Here is a 16,529-nt window from a genome sequence, read left to right on the forward strand (position 1 = left end):
AATCCTAACAGGAAATCAATAACATCTTCTATATGTGAAAAGACACTATCTCAGCAGACCCAGCCCAGCTAACCAGGCTACACAAGATCTTCACAAAACCTTGTCAGACAACATTAATCTTGGTCCCGGGACAGTGAGTCTCCCTTAACCCCAAATCTTGGTTTACTCTGACACTGGCGTTATAATTTATAAAGAGGTGGTTGTGTTAGAAAGCATTGTCCTTCCTCTGAGCCGCAGAAGCCTCCAGGCGACTCTGCATGACAGTGTCCCCTTTGGTAAGGCTTCCTTACGTCTGTGCTGGGTGACGGCCATGTCATCAGCCACCAGACACGGCCTCTGTCGGGGCACGATGTGGCAGTGAAGACAGGCTCAGTGGGACTTATGAAAACGCCTGGGTTTTTTACTTTCTTTCTTTTGCTTTCTTTTCTTTCATTGATCTGAAACAGAACCCAAGTTAATATTAGCAAAGAAACCATTTGGAGCCGGTGTCATCTTCCCGCTACAGGAACCTGCAACTGGAGGCCTTGAACTAGGGTCTCAGCAGGATGAGGCCCTGACAGGCCAAAGAATACACTTCCTGGCATCACACACACCCCTATCCCCACCCCTCCCGTCCTGCTAACCACCCTCTTGCTAAAGCTCTTTCTTTCACAAGAAACTAATTTAATTGTTACAAAGCAGCAAGCTCTTAGTGTCAAGTTTGGATTTAGCAATTGGCTGTGCCCTGGTGTCAGTTTTCTTGGGTAGCTATAACAAAGGAAGAAAAACTTGGAAGCTCAAACCCCAATTTCTTTCTTCCTTCCTTTCTTCCTTTCTCTCTTTGTTCTAGACTTGTTTGTTTGTTTGTTTGTTTGTTTGTTTGTTTTATATATGTGAATATACTGCCACTGTCTTCAGACACACCAGAAAAGGGCATCGAATTCCATTACAGATGGTTGGGAATCACCATGTGGTTGCTGGGATTTGAACTCAGGACCTCTGGAAGAGCAGTCAGTGCTCTTAACTAGTGAGCCATCTCTCCAGCCCCAACCCCTAATTTCTTAAACTGTGTACATGAAACTATGTGGTACCCCGTAACTAAACATCAGGGAGGGAGATCATCTTGGCCGCAGCAAAGGTTTTCTGAACAGTCAGTGACCGGAATAATTAACTCAATTGCACAGTGAGTCTGAGGCGTTTCTGAAAGTGCTTGCCCACGTTGCACTTTGAAGCTCCACTGTGGGGCGAGATGGCTCAGTGGTTAAGAGCATTTGCTGCTCTTCCGGAGGTCCTGAGTTCAATTCCCAGCAACCATTGTGGCCCTGGTTCTGACACACAACCATTATGACACCCAAAGCCAAAGCACGCTCGGCTCGCTGCCTAAGATCCCTCAGCTCGGACTCTGTGCCACTGTGTGCGGGGAGCAGCAATGTCTTTATTGCACCTACAAAGGTTCTCACCCACACACAGACAGAACAGTCTCATTCAGAAAACAGGGCTTTTCAAAATCTCCTGCTGAGGTTCCTAAGCATATAAGCATCAAATTCATGTGGCCTCAGGTCAGACTGTCAGCGTGTTTGGTTTTGAGTCGCTGACTTGAATTCCATAAGAAAGAAGTGTTCAATATATTTCGGTTCTGGATTAGGGTAGAGTTTTCAACCATTTCTGAAATGACCCCATGTAGTGGTTTGAGTATGCTTAGCCCAGGCAACGGCACTATTAGGAGGTGTGGCCTTGTTGGAGTAGGTGTGTCACTGTGGGTGTGAGCTTTAAGACCTTCATCCTAGCTTCCTGAAAGCCAGTCTTCTCCTAGCGGCCTTCAGATGAAGATGTGGGACTCTCAGCTCCTCCTGCACCACGCCTGCCTGGATGCTGCCATGTTCTTGCTTTGACGATAATGGACTGAACCTCTGAACCTGTAAGCCAGCCCCTGTTAAATGTTGTCCTTTTAAGAGTTGCCTTGGGCTGGGCGTGGTGGTGCACAACTTTAATCCTAGCACTTGGGAGGCAGAGGCAGGAAGATTTCTGAGTTTGAGGCCAGCCTGGTCTACAAAGTGAGTTCCAGGACAGCCAGGGCTACACAGAGAAACCCTGTCTTGAAAAACCAAACAAACAAACAAAAAAAAAAAGAGTTGCCTTGGTCATGGTGTCTGTTCACAGCAGTAAAACCCTAACTAAGACAACTCAAACATATCTCTGTCATTTTGTACTATGTACTTATGACGAGCAGGGCTCTCGGCATTGATATGTTTATAAACTCTGGAGAGCATTGATGACGGGCTACAATCTACAATATCAACGTCCAGCCAAGACTTCTTCATGTGAAAATAAGCAGTCGTATCATTATTACACAGATATGCTTTTGTCTTTCATAAATGGTAAAATTATATGTATACCAAAGAATTCTCAAATAGATGTCCTGAGGGCTGGAAAGATGGCTGGCTTGGCAGTCAAGGACATCTGCCGCTCATGCAGAGGACCTGGGTTTGGTTCTTGGCACACCCATGATGGCTCTCATTTCCGGGGAATCTGATGCCTTCTTCTGGCTTCCACAAGCACCAGGTATGCAGGTGGTTTTTAGACATAAATGTATAGGCAAAGCACTCATACATATTAGATGATAGATAGATAGATGATAGATAGATAGATAGATAGATAGATAGATAGATAGATAGATAGATAGATGATAGATACACAGATAGGTGATAGATAAATAATAGATAGGTAGATGTCATTTCTTTTTTAAAAATTGGGCCTGTCATATTCCTTATCATAGGAAAGGGAGGCCTCCACAAGTTCCCACCCCTCCCTGCATCTATAGGTGGTGAAGTTACTGGGACACACATTTTCTCTTGGTATTTCAAGACGGAAATAACAATCTCTGTGTTATTTCTCTGTGTAACAGTCCTTGTCTATCCTGGACTAACTTTGTAGACCAGGCTGGCCTTGAACTCATCCATCTACCTGCCTCTGCCTCCCAAGTGCTGGAATTAACTGCATGAGCCACCACTGCCCAGCAAGACAGACATGTTCTTTAGTAGTGTAGCCACTGGTGAGCTACCCTTACTCCTGTAAATAACCCCTCACCCCAGCTACTGTAAATAAGCCCGGTTAAGCTCAATGGTTCGCAGAGAGGGAGAGAGAGGGGTAGAAGGAGGCACAGTTGCAAAAGGAAGGAGATAATTGGGAGAGAACGCGGGAGCGAGAGGCTAAGAAGGGCTGAATATAATCAAAACACATTATGTACTCATATGGAAACGTCGTGATGAGATACAAGAGTGTGTATAACAGTGTATGCTAATAAAAACTTTAAAAAAGATTTCTGGGAAGAGTCATGAGGGGAGAGGCCTAAGAATCCCCGGCTTAGGCATCTGAAACTGCTTCTTCGGAAACTGCTTCTCTCCAGTTTCTGCAGGCGGAAAACGCAATTCTAGGTGTTGGCACAATTGTGCTCGCTCTGGCTCTGCAGGACGGTTCCTCCTGAGTCTTCCATTTCTGCTGCTTGCCTGGTGTCTCGTGGCCTCTAGCTGGGATTGCTTCTGCCTGCAGCGCAGCCAGCTTCTCCCCGCGTGTCTCCGCACCTCCTTCCCTCTGCCTGTGCCTGTGTCCAAGTTTCCCGCTTTGTAAGGACGCCGTTCAGTTTGGACTAGGGCCCACTCCAGTGACCTCATTTCAATTTAATTACTTAAAAAGGTCCTAGTTTCTGACACTCCCAGGCACTGGGTGTTAGGACTTCCTTCAAGGTATGAATTTGGGGGACACGAGTCAATCTAGAATAGCCTGTCCCCAAGAAGCTTACATCCCGTTAAGTGACATTAGATGACCCCAAATGTGAGATGGCTGTACCGAAGTTTCTAGACCTTCACGCTGTTGTCCATATAATCTTATCTTATGGTGCGTATTCTGTGCATTGTATGGGCTCTGGAAAGAATCGCTGAGCTCGCGCCACCACGTGCGCGCATGCGCATACGTCATATGGTTCTCTCATAGGCATCTCAAATATCTCCAGATAGTGCCAGATGTCCTCTTAGGGGACAAAAATCACACACACACACACACACACACACACACACACACACACACACACAGCAGTAGAGGCACCTGGTACTCAGTGAAACTCAAGTTTCTCAACACCGTAAGAAGACTGAACACTCGGGAGAGGCCCAGGTGATCCAAGCAATGGACCCCAATCGATCCTCTGTGTGTCTGCATGCGCGCATCGATCAATTCAACAAGTATTTGCCCAAGTACCAAGTATGTTTCAGGGCTGATCTGGGAACTGCAGGAAAAGCATCGGACAAAGGAGATGTTTTAAATCTCTGTCTTAACTATCATACATTCAGTGGGAAGACAGTAAATAAAATATATAGCCCACAGGCTCTGGTATTAAAATATATAGTAGGAGCTGGTGAGATGGCTTAGTGGGTAAGAGCACCCGACTGCTCTTCCAGACTGCTCTTCAAAAAAGGTCCGGAGTTCAAATCCCAGCAACCACATGGTGGCTCACAGCCATCCATAACGAGATCTGACTCCCTCTTCTGGAGTGTATGAAGACAGCTACAGTGTACTTACATATAAATAAATAAATCTTTAAAAAATATATATATAGTATAACGGGCTGTGGTGTTTGTGAATGAGAAAAAGCATAGCAAGAAGAATGGGAAGCTCGGGAGGGGGCAGTGCTGACATGTACGGCTGGTGGCCTAAAAGGGACTCAGATGGAGAGGACCTAGGAATTTTCTGGAATTCCTGAAAAGCAGGAGGCAGAGCCTGATGGCAGGAGGAACCTGGGAAGCAGTCAATGGAGAAAGGTGGGAAAGGCACAGTGGTCCCCTCTTGTCCATGTTCCAAGAGATTAGTGTGTGCCTAAACCAGCACAGTATCATCGACCTCTACATACGCCTGTATGTGTATTACACCACGGTAAAGCTGATTGGTCAGGGCTGGAGAGATGGCTCGCCAGTTAAGAGCACTGACTGCGTTTGCAGAGGACCCAGGTTCAGGTCATTGCATCCGTCCGTACAAGGCAACTCACAACAGCCTATAACTCTACTTCCGGAGGATTATGGTGACTGTGAGCCACTACGTGCGTGTGTGTCAGGAATTGTACCTGGATCCTCTGCAAGAGCAGGCAGTTCTCTTAACTGCTGAGCCACCTCTTAAGCTCCTCCTAATAGCCCCTTATCTTTTGAGACAGGATCTCTCACTGAACCTGGGATGTCCAGATCTGCCTAAACTGGCTAACCAGCTACCTCCCCGGTACTGGGCTCAGGAGGCTGCAACCACACAGCTACTTATGTAGGTGCCGAGAATCAGTTCCCAGCTCCTTGGATTTCTGGAGCTTCATGCTTCAGTGACAGCTAGCTCCCCAGGCCCCGACAACCTTTTATTTATTTATTTTCATTTTCATTTTTGGAGCCAAGATCTTACTATGTTATTACAAAACTTTCTGTGTAAACCAGGCTACCGCCCACTCACGGATCCAGTTGCTTCATGTATCACATCTATACCTGCCACAGTTAGCTGGTCTATGAGCTTTAGGAGACTCCCCCATCACACACCCCCCAAAGGTGCACCGGGACTATCCACACTTGCACCCCCTCCTCAGCGCTTAGGGGAGTTCTGGGAACTCACACTCAGTCCTTGTGTGTGTTCGTTAAGTGCATTTGCCCCTGAGCCACCTTGCCATCCTTCAAAGTGGCATCTCTTATAAAGAGTGCAGACCTTTGATGACTCTGAAGGTTGGGGGTGGAGGTGGGTGCAATGTGTTGATTACGGTAGCAGTGGCCCCCAGAGGATTATATACTTGAATGCTTAGTCACCAGGGACTGGAACTGCTTGAGAGGGATTAGGAGGTGTGGCCTTGTTGGGGGAAGTGTGTCACTGGAGGTGGGCTCAGAAGCTCAAGCCAGTCTCTCTCTGTGTCTCTCTGTCTTCTGTCTCTCTGTGTCTCTCTGTCTCTCTCTCTGTCTGTCTCTCTTTCTCTCTCTCCTGCCTTCAGATCCAGATGTAGAAGTTCGAGCTACTCCTCCAGCGCCATGTCTGCCTGTGTGCTGCCATGCTTCCTGCCATGATGATAATGGACTGAACCTCCGAAACTGTAAGCCAGCCCCAGTTAAATGTTTCCCTTTATAAGAGCTGCTGTGGTCATGGTGTCTCTTCACAGTATTAGAACACTAAGACAGTAACCCACCTCTACCTGAGCTCCTTGCCCCAACTCCATTCCTAGAAATGCTTCCCACAGGGTCATGGATTTGAACACTTGGCTGGCAGGTGCTGGTGCTGTCAAGGGAGGTTTAGGGGTGGGCGCAGTGCAGCCTTGTTGAAGGGAGTGTGTCGGTGGGGGCAGGATTTGAGAGCTGAAAGCTTTGCCTACTCATAGCTCACTCTCTGCATGAGGGACGAAGATGTGAGCCCGCAGCTGCCTTTGCTCTGGCATGGTGGACTCTTATCCCTGCAATTCTGTAAGCCAAGTTAAACGCTTCCCGCCTTACACAGCTTTGGTCATGGTGTTTTATCCCAGCAACAGGAAGGTAGCTATGACAAGAGCTGACTAGAGTCTGCCTCTGTTGTGACCAGAAGCCTGAGCAGGAGATGACCAACAGAAAACAGATGTCCCCTAGGGGTTTCGAGTGCTTGTGCAACAGCCTGGCTCTCACGTTCCTCTTTTGATGTGCAAATGACACATCTAGATTGGTCAAAACTCTGGCTGTGACCGTGCCCGCTAGGATTCCCATCTCATCTACCCTGTGGGGACCATCTGCTTATTTACAGCACATCTCCCCTTACCTGTTGACATTTCCATGCACATGCCAAAGCTGAGAGAAAGCCAGAAGCAGGAGGGAGTTGGGGATCTGGGGTATTGGGGTGGGCAACACCACTCATTAGCCAGGCAGGTTGGCATATGGCTAGGGACCAGGGAGTCGAAGATACCCATCCCAAAGTCCCCAGGCGGGGGGTGTGCTCACAATGAATGGGGCACAGCAACAGGCAAAATCAATAGCGCTTCTTTCCATTCTGAAGTTTACGCGTACATCGGCACCGGTCTACCCCAGCCTTTTGTATCCATGGAAACCAGTTATGATGCTACAAAAGAGGATGCTGGCTAGTGCGAGGAAGGAATAGTAGCAACGGAAGCTAGCTTTGAAATGAGCTGTGGGCAGCAGGAAAGACGGGGGGGGGGGGGGGGGGGACTCTGGGAGCTACACCCGGGGGCTATGGAAGGCAATGGGAGTCTAGAGATCACCAAGGACAAAGCTGTGACCTAAGCAGAGCTGATGTCTTAGGTGCTTTTTTTTTTTTTTACTGCTGGGATAAACAACACAGCCAGAAACAGCTTGGGGAGGAAAGAGTTTATTTGGCTTACGCATCCCGATCACAGTCAATCACCAAGACAAGACTAGGAAGAAATACAAGCGGGAACTGGGAGTCGGAAACCAAAACAGAGGCCATGGCAGTGTGCTGTTTATTGGCTTGCTTCTCACAGATTGCTCAGCCTGCTTTATTATAGCACCCAAAACCACCAGCCTAGGGATGACGCCACCCAAAGTGGGCTGTGCCCTCTCAATCAGGCAATCAAGCTAGGAGGGGGTGATCACACTTTTAATCCCAGCACTCAAGAGACAGAGGCAGGCAAATCTCTGAGTTTGAGGCCAGCCTGGTCTACAGAGTGAGTTCCTGAACAGCCAGGGCTACACAGAGAAACCCTGTCTCAAAAAAAAAAAAAAAAAAAACTAAAAAATAAATAATTAAATAATTAAAAAAGGAAAGAAATTAAGAAAATGCCCCCACAAGTTTGCTTACAGGCCAATCTGATGGAGCCATTTTCTCAATTGAGGTTTGTAGCAGGAACTTCTTCGGGGAGGACTCTATGTAAATGTTGGGGGCAGGCGCACAGCCACAAAGCATCTCCTGCAGGAGGACCCAATTGAGGACTGCCTGAGAGACCACAGGATTGCTGGTGCAGACAATGCCAGCCAATCAGGAACTGTGCTTTCTTGGGACCAATGGGGGTGCAAGTGGAGGTATTAAAGGGGCTTGCCGGAGTCTCTGAGGGTGATTTTGCACCACCTCACCGCCAACCTGCAAGGGTAGGTAGGGTCAGGCAGCTCGTGGTCCAGAGCTCAGGCAACATCTGGCGACCAGGTTCCTTCTTCCTAGGTGACCCTGGCTGTGTCAGGTTGATTTAAAAATAAAATAAAATAAAATAAAATAAAATAAAAACACAAAAACACAAAAACACAAAACCCCCACAACCAGGCCGTGCAACTCACTCCTCCTAGGTTTAATTCTGAAGATCTGGACAACTGGGTGGCACCTGCCTGCACCTTTCTGCTTTATCTTCAAGATTAAAGCCAACAGAGTTTTCCCTCTGGTCACAGGAAAAGGATTCTCCGCATGGAGCAGTGGGCTGGAGGGCAGAGGTCACACTTGGGATAAGGTGCGAAGTCTGTGTATCAAGTGGGACCACGACCCTTCAGAAGGTTCTGAGAGACACTCTTCCTAGCCTCCTTCTGGTTCTGGGGACAAATGTCCTTGGCTTCAGGTCACATTGCTCCTATCTCTGCCTCTGGTTCCCAATAGCCTTCACCCCCAAATTCTTTGCTCTTTCTTTTCTTTCTTCCTTCCTTCCTTCCTTCCTTCCTTCCTTTCTTTCTTTTTTTCTTACTTTCAAACTATTTATTTATTTATTTAATATATATGAGTACACTGTCTCTGTCTTCAGACACACCAGAAGAGGGCATTGGATCCCATTACAGATGGTTGTGAGCCACCATGTGGTGGCTGGGATTTGAACTCAGGACCTCTGGAAGAGCAGTCAGTGCTCTTAACCACCCACCTACCTCAACACCCTCAAAGTCCTTTTCTTACAAGAACCCTTATCATTAGATTTAAGGTCACCCCTAAATCCAGGGTAATCTAATCTTGAGTTCCTTACTGATATCTGCAGGAACGTTACCAAATTAGAATCCCACTCCCAAGTCCTGGGGGTGACAGGCCTGAGATGTACCCTGGGAATGCCACCATCCAACCCACTGTGTCTTCTTCCAGGGGACTTTATCTGGCAGCTTTGGTAGTTTACAACCTAAGTCTGCATGGGTGTCTCTCCAGGCCTCCAGGCTTTGGCTGATTTCAGAGAAAAAAAAAAAAAAAACTAGCTCCTACTTTTTTTTTTTTTAAATATATTTATGTAAGTACACTGTAGCTGTCTTCAGACACTCCAGAAGAGGGCATCAGATTTTGTTACGGATGGTTGTGAGCCACCATGTGGTTGCTGGGATTTGAACTCAGGACCTTTGGAAGAGCAGTCAGTGCTCTTATCCGCTGAGCCATCTCTCCAGCCCCCAGTTTCTATTATTCTAAGTCCCTGGTAGCCGGGCAGTGATGGCGCAAGCCTTTACTCCCAGCACTTGGGAGGCAGAGGCAAGTGGATCTCTGAGTTCGAGGCCAGCCTGGTCTACAGAGTTAGTTCCAGGACAGCCAGGGCTACACAGAGAAACACTGTCTCAAAAAAAAACAAAAACAAACCTAAGACCCGGTTATGGCAAGGAAGCGTGAGCATTGCTGCCGTGATTCTAAACACTCAAACTTTGACCTCTTTGTTTGCTCGCCGATTCACCAGAACCTTGTGGGCCTGGTGGACTGATTCTGGACGCGTGCCTAGCTCAGAGTGAGGACTCCCTCTGGCCTTCCTTGAGAAAATGTATCTGTGAATTCTTGGATCTACACCCACCCCCCCAAATGACCCCTGCCGTTGGCTTAGCAACCGGCTTATACTTCCAACACAATCAGCCAGGTTTGGAGTGAGAAGGTTCGAAGAATTGAGGGGAGGAGGAAATGCTCTGCCGCCTACCAGGCTCTCCCACTCCAGCTCAGAAGAGATTTTGAGAGCGCCATACTCCACAGAGAAGGGCGGGGCTGTACTCCAGGCTTGCATGATTGATATGACCCTGCCAAGCCCCTATCTAGTTCTGGGGGCCAGCAGAAGGACCAGGCAGCAGGAGAAAGCTAAATCATCTTGGAGAAGCCCCCACTTTGGTGGCGCTTCCTGGGACCCTTTCTGTGGGGACGCAGGTAAATGTGAGGCCTCGGGTAAGTTCATTAGCTTGTCAGCCTTGGACAGGGTTTTGGCGAAGGGTTCTGGTGGTAATTTCCTTCTCTGTGAAATAAAGACCAGGGTGACAAGCCACCTGTTAGTACATCCATCACTGCCGTCAGGACTCAGCGTTGCGCCTCCAGGAACACGCTGGGCCCTCGTGTAGCACGCTGTGCCCAGAGCACATGGCGGCTTTGCAGTTGTGGCACTGAGCCCCTGAAAACCTACCAGTTAGGATAATAATAGGGAAGGAAACACCTTTGTATCTTGACTGCCACAGAAGAAGCACTCTCTGTTCCTTCGACCTAGAGGGCCTGCGGCACTTTCGCCCAGGTCCTGTGAGCCTGATCAGCTTAATGCTAGAAACTAGGACCGGGAAAGCAAAGCCAGGTGGAACTTTAACTTCCTGTTTGGTGGAGGGGAGGGGAGAAGAAGGAGGAGGGAGGGAGGATTTGGGGAGGGAAGGGGGATGAGGAGGGGGAGGGAGGAGGATAGGGAAGGGGAGGCAGGGAAGGAGGCTAGAGGGAAGGGGGGAGGAGAGAGGGGAAATGTGTGTGTACCCGTGTGCAGAGTGCGCATGCGTCCTTCTTTCTCACTCTCCACGTTACGTTTTGAGACAGTGCCTCTCACTGAATCTGGAGTTTGCTGATGCAGCTAGCCAGCACGGTTCAGGGATGCTCCTGCCTCTGGCTCCCCTGTGTTGAGACCAGATAAAGCACCGGGCTTCTTCCGTGGGTGCTGGGGATCTGAACTCACACCTCCCGCTTGAGCGTTTTAACTGAGCCATCATCCCCACGTGAATTTTCTCCAGACTAAGATTGTCAAGTGCCGCCACACAGCCTACAAATGGTCCCTCTCGGGACAAGCATCTGAGAGAGGTGCCTTTTCCCACAAATCTTTCCCCCTCTCTACACTAAACCTACACGTGCAGTTTTCTTTGCCCAGTGCTGCTCTCAGGGCCCACAAGTCTGCCCTCTGCTGGTGAAGGGACACTTAAGCAGTTCCACAACTAGGAAGCCCGGGTTTGGCCCAGTAATCAGCTTCGTTCCCCTGTGCAAAGTCCTTATCTCAAACTCAGAGATGTTATCTAGGAGTCAGAGCTGTTGAGTGGACTTATAGTACCATTCCCTGCCTTAGGGGATCATAGATAACATCTTTTCACACCACATACCCCAAGGAATTATAAAGCCCACGTTATCAAGCGCAGCTAGAAGTCCTCTGAAATGTCACCGCCACCATACAAATTAATCTAAAAGAGAATAAACACATATCTGGGAAGCCAGCGGTGAAAAGGGACAACCCGAGTCTGGGTCCCTGCTCCTCTGCTCGATGCCCGTGGACCTCACTTCTCCTAGCTTAGCTGGCTTAAGTGTAAAATAAGGCCATTCACAATTACATCAGAATTATTGAAAAGATTAAATGAGATCGTTAATCAAGCAGCATAACCCAGGTGTTATAACACACGTAGCAAACATTCTTTATGTGGCTTTTTCTTTTGGGGTTGGGGATGCAGGTCAGTGGTAGAGTGTCTGCTATAGCATACCCAAGGCTCTGGGTTCAGTCCCAGCACCACACACACACACACACACACACACACACACACACGCACACACACACATACACACATCCCATAGTAGGAGACACACACACACACCATAGTAGGAGATATTGATTGGAGAAATGGGTACAGAAGTTCCTATAATTTGTGGATAGCTTCATTATCCCTAGCCTATGAGAGCTCCCTTAACTAAAAGTGGGGTGAGCATGTGGATGGTGAGAGCTAATTTTGATTTTCAACTTGATGGGACTTAGGATCTCTGCAGAAACCAACCTCTGGGAGTATCTGTGAGGGTTACATCGATTAATTTAACTGAGGTTGGAAGACTCATCCTGATTGTGGGAATTGGCATACGCTTCTGCCCCGTACTGAATAAAGCAGGGGAAGAGGAGTGGAGAGGTGGCCAAGTTAGAGCACTCTCGGCTCCTTCAGAGGACCGGTTGGTTTCTTACACCCATATCGTGTGGTTCACAACCACCAGTAAGAAATCTTTTCTTAGTGAGAAAGCAAGGTGGACACTGAAAGACCCACAACGTGAGGACTCCCCCACGTTCTGACTCAGGAGAGGCGACACCCCAAATCACTCACAAGAAACGGTCTTGCTGCAAACTGCAAGAGGACTTTTATTCAAGAGCGCTCTCGGGCCCACGGTCATACAACACGCAGGGGTAGAGGACCATGGCGCCCCAAGTAACTGGGTAAGGGGGTATTTAAAGGAATAAACCATAACTCAAGGAAGTGGGGAGGGCGTTGTTGGAAAATACCAAAGATACCAGTTAAGAGTCCCAAGGAAGTGCAAAGTCACAAGAGTCACAAGGAATATCTGGTAATTGTTCCGGTTATCTCTCAAGACAGTTTCTAAGAGCCCCTAACAATAGCACATTCTTTGAATGAACACTCTTTGAACCCAGGAAGTGGGTGGGTGGAGGAATGTCGATATCTGTTTTATGATTAGCGTACCTTGGAGCACTAAGTTACAGAGGTCACATTCCAAGCCAGGGCCTAAAGGCCTAGAATTTTGTTTTTACGTTATACTTTCAACACCAGCATGCATCTCTCTCCACTTCCAGCCTCTCCACTGCAGCTGCAGTGTGACCAGCTGCCTCCCCACTGCAGCTGCAGTGTGACCAGCTGGTGTGCAGCTGCAGTATGACCAGCTGCCTCCCCACTGCAGCTGTGGTGTGACCAGCTACCTCCCCACTGTAGCTGTGGTATGATCAGCTGCCTTTCCACCGAAGCTGCGGTGTGACCAGCTGCCTCCCCACTGCAGCTGTGGTGTGACCAGCTGCCTCCCCACTGCAGCTGCGGTGTGACCAGCTGCCTCCCCACTGCAGCTGCAGTGTGACCAGCTGGTGTGCAGCTGCAGTGTGACCAGCTGCCTCCCCACTGCAGTTGCAGTGTGACCAACTGCCTCTCACAGTGCCTTCCCTGACATGATGACTGTACCTTGAAACTGTGAGCCAAAAAACGGCCCCTTCAGTACATTTCTTTGTATTGTGTCACAGCAATGGAAAAATAACTAGCCCTGGAAGGGACCTCCTCCTGAGACTTCTGCCAGACCTGACATGTGCATCCTTGCCACAAGAGGAGAGTGCTGTGTCTGGAGACCAGAGTGAGTAGAAACCAGGGATACTCAGCATCGCCAAGGCGGTGGGGGGAGGGGGGAGGATGCCGGACTCAGCAGAGCTGGGGATGAAACCCCACTCCTCCTTAGGAAAGACATCTTCATCTGTCACAGGGACCAAAGCCACTTCCCTGAAGCAGAGCCCAAGCTGGGAGAACCAGGGCAGGTACACACTGAACAACAGTGACACTTGGAATTCTAGAACATTCCACTGCTGACTTCCTAGCAGCACTTCTGCTTGTAGCTTGGCTTTCTAGCTGATGCTAAGGACAGAAATTTGAAGTCTCTGAATTCAAAAGCTCCCAGAGGCGAGAGGTCCAAGCTCCAGGACCATCTCCCTCCCTCCCTCCTCCTGCCTCTCTCTGTCTGCCCGTCTGTCCGTGTGTCCTCCATGCGTGTACATGGAGAAGCAGAAGTGCTTGTCAGGCATCTTCCTCTATTCCTCCCCACGCTGATTTCTGAGACACTAAGCCTAGAGCTCGCTGGCTTGGCTTGGCTTTGCTGATCACCGGGAAGCCACCTGTTTCTGCGTATTCTCAGCGCTGGGGTCACAATGGTGCACACCACACCTGAATTTCACAAGGACGCCAGAAACCCAAACCTAGGTGCTCGTGCTTGAGTAGCAAACACCACCCAGTAAGCATCTCCCTAGTCCCTATCTTTATTTTTGTTTTATTTATTTTCTGTGTTTGGGTGTATCACCTGCATGCCTGGTACCCATAGGGGCCAGAAGAAGGTGAGGGATCTCCTAGAACTGCAGCTATAGACAGTTGCGAGCTGTCAGGGGGGTGCCAGGAATTGAACCCAGGTCTTCTGGAAGAGAAGCCAGTGCTCTTAACTTCTGAGCTATCTCTCCAACCCCAGGAACCCGTGTCTCAAGATAACAAGGCAGAGTCTGGAGAGATGGCTCAGCAGCTAAGAGCTCATTTTGCTCTTCCTGAGGACTCTGGTTTTATTCTAAGCACCCACAAGGCAGCTAACAATTGTTAGGCACTTCAGAGGATCTATTGGCCTCTGCTAGTCTCCATGACCACTGCACCAACATGATGTGCAGACAAGCATGTAGGCAAAGCACCTATAACACGTGAAATAAAAATAAATGAAACTGGACTGGAGAGATGGCTCAGCACTGACTGCTCTTCCAGATGTCCTGAGTTCAATTCCCAGCAACCACATGGTGGCTCTCAATCAACTGTAATGAGATCTGGTGCCCTCTTCTGGTGTGTCTGAAGACAGCTACAGTGTGCTCACAGAAAATAAATAAATAAATCTTAAATAAATAAATCTTCATAAAACAAAACAAAGGCCAGGTGGTCGGGTGGCAAACACCTTTAATCCTAGCATTTGGAAGGTGGAGGCAGGCAGATCTCTAAGTTCGAGGTCAGCCTGGTATACAATACAGAGCAAGTTCCAGAGCTACACAGAGAAACCTTGTCTCAAAATAACAAAAACAAACCAACAAAACAGAACAGAGCAACACAACATTTAAGAAAGAAAGAAAGAAAGAAAGAAAGAAAGAAAGAAAGAAAGAAAGAAAGAAAGGAAGGAAGGAAGGAAGGAAGGAAGGAAGAAAGAAAAACCCCACAATGTTTTACCCTAGTCTACTCAGCCCAGAGCAATACCACCCAATCTTACAGGTGGCTTAATAAGCAAAGATGCTCAAACAAAAGTCTAAATATCAGAGCCACTCTGTATGCCATGTTCAGTAACAAAAACAAAAAAACAAAAAAACGGGTTATTTTGTGAATTCCTTTTTGTTTGATTGGTTGGTTGGTTCATTTGTTTTGTTTTGTTGATAGTCTCTGTCTATAGCCCTGGCTGTCCTGGGACTGACTCTGTAGACCAGGCTGTCCTGGGACTCACAGAGATCCGCCTGCTTCTGCCTCCCAAGCACTGGGATTAAAAGTGGGCACCACCACACCCAGCTTTAAATTTAAAAATAATAATAAAAGGAAAACTATGTGCATTTTACTTCATATTAACTATACTTCAATAAAACTGTACAAGAACAAAAGAGAAAGTAAGCAAATTTGTGAGAGACTTAAATTGCTAGAGGAGGAGGAAGAGTCAGCAAAAGAGAGAATAAACGGATCTTAGGGTCTAATATGCTAAATTGGGGTCCCAAAAGTCAAAAGAAAAGCATTTCAAACGTCCATACTAGAAGCCCAAGGGGATGAAATTGCATCGCCCAAGTTCTGGAGGACAAAACAACAGCCAAAGTAAAAATTTCTGCCTTTCTATAGTCTTTACAGATAGAAAAAACAAAAAGATTCTTCAGATAAACAAAATGGGAGAAAGAGCTCTCCAAGAGCAATCTGTACCCACAGAATTCCACAAGGAGTTTTGAGGCTGAGGGTCAATGACCCTAGAAATTCAACATGGGATCCAGAGCAAAGAAGTTCAGGGAGCATTCAGAGAATAAGCAAAAAAAGAAAAATTCTCTCCCTGGAACCAAAGATTCCGTCCGGAAGGAAAGTCAGGGACACGGCCCTGAAAGACACATGCATCAGATCGCCCGTGGCAGTTAATATTGCTTGACAGCTTGATAGGATGTCAACTCATGTAGGAGATCAGCCATCTTAGCAACACACGTAGGGAAAACCCATCTGAAATGTGGACAGCACCATCCATGCCTGGGATCCTGGACTGTGTAAGAAGGTGAGCTAAGCTGAGCCTGAGGGCGAGCCAGCCAGCAGTGTCTGCCAAGGTTTCTTCTTCAGGCTCCTGCTACGGCTCCTGCCCTGACTTCCCTGTGATGACCCAGCCAACCGAATAAACCCAGTCCAATAAGATGTCAGTCTGCTTGCTGTTGCTGTAATAAAATTCCTGGGACGAGATAGTGCACAAAGAAGAAAGGTTCGTGTACCTTACAATTTGGGAGGTTGAAAGCCCAAAGGGGGCTGGTGAGATGGCTCAGTGGGTAAGAGCACCCGACTGCTCTTCCGAAGGTCAGGAGTTCAAATCCCAGCAACCACATGGTGGCTCACAACCATCTGTAACGAGATCTGACTCCCTCTTCTGGAGTGTCTGAAGACAGCTACAGTGTACTTACATATAATCAATAAATAAATCTTAAAAAAAAAAAAAAAGAGGGCTGGAGAGATGGCTCAGAGGTTAAGAGCACTGACTGCTCTTCCAAAGGTCCCGAGTTCAATTCCCAGCAACCACATGGTGGCTCACAACCATCTGTAATAAGATCTGACGCCCTCTTCTGGTGTATCTGAAGACAGCTACAGTGTACTTACATATAATAAATAAATAAATAAATATTT

Source organism: Mus musculus, chromosome 4 (genome assembly GCF_000001635.26).
Source record: "Mus musculus strain C57BL/6J chromosome 4, GRCm38.p6 C57BL/6J".
Classification (NCBI taxonomy): Eukaryota; Metazoa; Chordata; class Mammalia; order Rodentia; family Muridae; genus Mus; species Mus musculus.